The sequence below is a fragment of the Rattus norvegicus genome, chromosome 3 (genome assembly GCF_021556685.1).
Source record: "Rattus norvegicus strain SHRSP/BbbUtx chromosome 3, alternate assembly SHRSP_T2T, whole genome shotgun sequence".
NCBI classification, from domain to species: domain Eukaryota; kingdom Metazoa; phylum Chordata; class Mammalia; order Rodentia; family Muridae; genus Rattus; species Rattus norvegicus.
The window spans coordinates 64575512-64581968 of record NC_141536.1 but is presented as its reverse complement, the minus strand read 5'-3'; positions in this window follow the sequence as shown (position 1 = coordinate 64581968).

Sequence of the window (6457 nt, the reverse complement as noted above, 5' to 3'; positions counted from 1 at the left end):
TCCCCAGAAAAAGTGTTAAAATAAAAATTAAAACATGGAGTGGCTTCCAGTATGTAACTATGTAACTGTTTTCTGGGTAATTATATAGTAGAGCCTCTCTACTTGATATATAAACAATTGTGATTGATTTTATATATATATATATATATATATATATATACACACACACATACACACACATACATACACACACATATATGTATACAATATATACATATACATACATATGTGTGCATATTGTATGTATATATACAGTATACACACATATATGTATATTTAATGTATATACATATGCATATGAGTATATGTAAACAAATATAACCGTAATATAACTGTATAACTATAAGTATATATATGTATATAAAATTGTTACTCTGTGTTTTCTTTTTTGCAGTCCTGTGGACTGAGCCCATGATCTGAAGGCAAGGACTCTACTACTGAGCTACATCCTCAGATCTTTAAGTTAGTTTATCTCTTATTTATCCATTTATTGGCTTGTTAAGTTTTCATTCACAGGCAATGTTAAGAGGATAGTTAAATATCAGTTTCCAGTTAAATGTATGCATCTTGGCAGCAGTTAGATTAATCTGTCAAGAGTTGGATGATCTGTCAAAACTCCAGCAACTTTACCTCTGCTTTTCTTCCCTGTCACATGTAAGTTGTAAAAAACTAGAAATAGTAAGCCCTACTTCAGCACCAGTTTAATAAATATAGTAGGTTTTCAATGAAAAATATCTACCACGTGCTAAAAGTAGGGGACAGACGGTGAAATATGAACAACGCCAACAAAAAGCACAGCTGACTAGATTTGTCTGTGGTTATGGGTTCTACCCACAGCTTCATGCAAAAGAGATTGGACTTGAGGCGCATCTTAAACCAAGACATCCCATGGGATTGGCAAATTAATTGTGCTTGGAAGTTATGAGAGCAGAGACCTGCAGAAAACTGATCAGGAAACAAGAATGGGACATTAAGATTCCACTGTGATAAATCACCTCACCAAGGTAACTTATGCAAGAGATTATCTGGGCTTATGATTCCAGAGAGCTAGAGTCTGTGATAGCAGGGACAGCACGGCAGCAGGAGGCAGGTGGCAATGCATAATGGTTAGGGCAGCAAACAGAACTCACGTCAAGAGCAAGCACAAAGCAGAAAGAACGAACTAGAAATGGCACCGTCTTTAAACTCTGGAAGCCCTCCTCCAGTGACATACTTCCTCTAAGAAGGCCACACCTCTTAAATCTCCCAGACAGTGCCACTAATGGAGACCAAGCATTCGAATACACAGACCTATAGGGGACAGTCTCAGTCAAACCACCAAAGGCCTAGAAAGAAGTCTGAGGGTTGAAGAGAAGTCAAACTGCTTTTTCATCTGAGTTCATTTGACTAGACTTGTCTTGTGACCAAAGAACTCTGTGCAGAAATATCTGCAACAACCATTTGTTGAATGGGTTCAGGCACGTTTATTTCTCAAACATTGTCAACAAGGACCAGAGAGGGTCCCTGACATCACAGAATTTACCAATTAGTGGAGACATTAAAGGTGGTGGGAATTTTGGTTTCTTTAAAAACGCAGATGTGGGAAATGCTTCAGACTGTCCACAGCTGCAGACTATGATTTGTCTTGTGCTCCAGAAGCTACAGAAAGTTTTTGCAAGTATATGCCATTTAGAATTCCAGGGACTCTTGAGAGGGTATAAGAACCCAAGAGCAGTGCATCCACTGCTCTTCCTCCTGCTGCTGCTGCTGGTGGTTACTGCTTGTTGCTTGTTGCTGGTTGCTGGTTGTTGTTTCTGTTTGCTGTTTGCTGGTTGGAGATATCTTGGTGAAGAAGATCAACATTGCCCCAAGGAACTTGGCACCCCTGATCTGCTGAAAGTGGTTTAAAGATATTGATGCCCTCTAACCTTCTTTCTCTCCTTCCTAGTGTTAGGGGGTTGGGAAGGGACAAGGGTAGAGAAGGGTGGTAGAAAAAAAGAACCCAATAAAGTAGCCAAAAGCCCTGTTTTACATTTCACCTTGCCTGTAACACAAATCTTAACACTTCACGTTTTATGCAGGAGACAGAGAGCAAAACAAAGAATGATTGTTCAGCCTGACTGGGTTGAAACCCAGAAGGGACTTGACTGAAATCCTCGGTGTTATTAATCCTGGCCAATGCATTGTGGATGCTTCTGAAAATTAACATACTGTCTCTCACTGGCAAACAAAACGAGTTGCACTTACCTAAAATCCAGCTTTCCTGTTCCTCGGTCCCTCTCTCTCCACACGGTTACTGTACCCTGCTAGTGCACTTACGTCAGATTTGTTAAGGGATGCCTGATAAAGCAAGAGGAATGATTCAAATACTGAAGCTATTGTTTCAGTGAGTAAATTGTCAACTGAGCTCTAGCATTCAAACTGAATCCTTATTATATCAAAGAGCAAAGTGCTTGCAATTGTAGACTCTCCCCGGCAGGAAGGGCGCATACTTCCCTGTCCCAGAACATCGCTGAGCCTGTTGAACGTGCCTTTTCTATTTTCCATTTTCCCACTTTTGATGAGAAAAGTACCTTTCTTGAGCGTGTATCTCTGTACCTCAGAATTATAAGGTGCTAAAAGATGGCCTGACCTTTTCTAGGGCACAAGGAAGCTCATGGTGGAACCTCTTTGATCCCTGCTGGCTTTTTAACTGAATGGTTTTTAGAAGTCTTTTGGCACAGGCAGAAACAGAATGGTGTTTATAGTAGGTGGATTTTCATTATTGGATAAGAAAGTATTTGTTCAAGTCGGTTTATCAGTGCCTGATGGGCCGCAGATTGCCCTACAGGCATACTTTTCTCACATCAAAACTCACATCCCTTAAAAAAAAAAAATTCAAAGATCTTTAATACAAGTCTGTGTTTTCTTTCCAGCCCATCATATGCTGAGATGTAGGACAGAAGCCTTCTGAACTTCTCGGGTTTTTCCCCCGTGATGTAATTGATATCATACCTACTCAGTTGGCTACAGCTTTTAAGGGCTAAGTCTGTTTGCTGAAATGTTTGCACTTCCTCCTCAACTGAAAGAATTCAAAGACATGAAGTGTCTACTGTGAAAATACATAACAAATACAAAAGCTGTTCTCTAAAGGCCTATCGGAGTGGCTACCACTGAAGCGATTGCTCTCTACGGAACGTGTGGAAGAACAGCGCCATGTTGAATTCATTGAGGCACTCTCTTCTGATTTTTTTTTGTTCTATTTTTTTTTAAATAATTTCCATCAACAGACCTCCACCCCGAACAAAAGCAGGTGCTTTTCAGCATAACATCTCAAGTAACTGGAGGGAAAGGGGGAAGAATGGGGTGTATTGCTAATCGGTAACTCTGCCATCTCCGAATCATGAGGATGGTCTTTTGTCGATGACTAAAAGCTTTAATGAGAGGCATTTGCCTACCATGCACAAGGCCTTCTATCTCACTCCCATTGTCCCCATAAAGCTTTCAAGTTTGAGTGTTGGTAAAGTAAGCTCACTTGCACATTTTTGTAACACTTTTTATTTTCTTTTTTTTATTATTATTTTATTAGGTAAATACAATGTCACTCTCTTCAGACACACCAGAAGAGGGCATTGGATCCCATTACAGATGGTTGTGAGCCACCATGTGGTTACTGGGAATTGAACTCAGGACCTGTAGAGGGCCGCAATAACATTCGCCACCACAAGATGGCGCTGGCTTCCACTGCGCCCCACGTGGTAGGCCGAGACAGTTTCGCCATTACAAGATGGCGCTGGCCTCCACTGCGCCAGCCGACTTCCTTTCAGGAAGTTAACTGTGTGCACATGTGCAAGAGTGCCTTCGTGCCAGGTCTTTGCCCACTCCGGGGCGTGCCTAATGAGATCATGGGTAAGCAACCGATCAGGTATGGATGCGCCGCGCTAGGGTGTATATAAGCCACGCCATGCTGGCACCCAGCGCCCTCTCTATTATTAATAAATATAAGCATTTGGCTACAGAAGGATTCGTGTGTTCCCGCGTATTCTTGCTGGCGAGAGGTCGCGCGGGACAGGACCTCTGGAAGAGCAGTCAGTGCTCTTAACTACTGAGCCATCTCTCCAGCCCTGTAACACTTTTTCAAATGTGCATTGGTGTTTTCCCTGCACGTATGTCTGTATGAGGGTGTAAGATCCTGGAATTAGTTGTGAACTGCTATGTAGGTCCTGGGACTTGAACCCAGGTCCTCTGGAAGAGCAGTCAAGTGCCCTTAACCACTGAGCCATCTCTCCAACCCCCTCGCTTGCTCATTTTAATGCGTCGGAATCCTCACTCCTTCTCAGTGGAGTCTTTGTTACAAGTCACAACCCTGCAGCTTAGCAAATGGAGTCCTGTGTGGAAGCGGTGCGGCTGAGGAGGTTAATCACAACGCTACCAGATGGGAAGGGAATCATGGGAGCTCCAAACGGCAGTGACCATTTTCCCCACATGTCGCTCAGACCGCCAAGCCAATGAAAAACCTTTCTTCCCACTTCCAAACAACTTTGGATTCCCCTGGCTACACAAACTCAAGCACCATTCTGGCTCTGGGGCGCTGCTGCGCTTGCAGAGCGCCTATGCCAAACTGACAGTTGCTCAAGCTCCGTGACCAGGAACGGTACTTCCGGGGTATTCAGCTTAGGGTGGCGGTCGCGGCAAAGGTTGGCCCTGTTGAATTTGCCTGGATTGAAACAGAGTTTAGAGCTTACTATGACGGTGCTTTTGTTTTGGCTTCCAGAGCGTTTGCATGGCACCAGCATAGTTGAACAAGCGCTAAGTAATCAGCCTTTAAGGAGAAAGGATTTCTTCTTGATTCTAGAGCTCAGCCGCAGAATTCCTGAGAAACAAAGTTTTTCTTTTGGACCTGATGTGGATTGACTCACTGTTGATGCACTGTTCCCACTCAGGTTGAAGCTTAGCCCCACTTTAATGAAGTTGTAAGGGCGGCTTTTCTTAAAGGGTTGAATTCTTGCTCACACACGGCATACTTCTCGCCACAAGAAAGGTTTATTACAAAGTGCACTTAGCACCTCCCCTTACGTGTACAAGTGATAGCCTTCAAGTCCGTTCCTGCTCTCACAGGTACAAATCGGCCAACCTCGAATATTTTGTTATAGCTACCCTAAATCTACCATTTCCCTGTGTATTTTGGCCTTCACTCAATCCCCGTTCCGCTTGCTCTAACAGACAGGGTTACATGTTTGTGAAAGCCAAATTAATCAGAATTTGTGATTTTTGACCAGGAGGATATTTGCACTTGCTATAAATCTCTTTACTGTAGCAAAGGCCTTTGTTAGGCATACGCAACAGTTGAAAGGCAACACATGTGGAACATTCAGCTCCATTCTGAATCATAAATCAAGGTCAAAATCACCACAAGCTGGGCATGGTAGACCTTGCCTGTTATCCCAGCACTCAGAAGGATGAGATAAGAGGATGTGCCTGAGTTTAAGGGCAGTATGGGCTTATACTAAGTTCCTGCCCTGTCTGGGCTGCGGAGTAAGACCCTCGCATAAGCATCAACAATTCAGAGCACAGAAAACTCTCTATTCAAATTCCATGTTTACCACTTTGTGTCCTGAACACATCCTTGGGAAAAATTTGGCCCTAAAAATGATCGCTTACTTAATGAAAACAACATACACGAAAAGGCAGTAAATCTATGTCCAACAACAGATGATGAATGGAGGAACAAATGTGGTCACAACGGAATTTTATACAGCCTTAAAGGGGGAGTGGAGACATGTAGCAACGTGGGTAAAGAGTCAAGGTCTGCTAAGTGAAACAAGCCAACGGTGAGGGACAAATGCTGGGACGCCTCCTCTCTAAGGGGCTGAGGAACAAATGTGGTCACAACGGAATTTTATACAGCCTTAAAGGGGGAGTGGAGACATGTAGCAACGTGGGTAAAGAGTCAAGGTCTGCTAAGTGAAACAAGCCAACGGTGAGGGACAAATGCTGGGACGCCTCCTCTCTAAGGGGCTGAGAGCAATCGGTTCACAGAGATGGAAGGTTACAGACAGTTATTAGTCGGGGGTGGGGCCGGGGCAGGCCATGCCACATGGGGAAGTGGATCCAGTGGAAGACACAGGCTTAGAAAGAGTTGAAGAGGGGAAGTCTGTATTGTGTGCTTTTTGCTACAATAAAAAAGACAACAAGAGATAACCCTTCAGGGACTGGAGAGATCACACAATGGCACAAGAACATTTGCTGCCTTTGTAGAGGACCTGAGTTCAGTTCCCAGCACCTGTGTAAGGCATTTTCACAATGACTCCAGATCCAGGGGAAATGTATGATTCCCTGTCTGGCCTCTGTGGGCAACTTCACACATGCACTACATATCAACACATGCACAAAAAATTTAAAAATATTCAGTAACTAAGTGAATCTTTTAAAAAAAGGATACTTATTCTTTAAAATATTATTTTCCTTGTGTATTTTTTCCAGGGACCTGTGTGTGTGT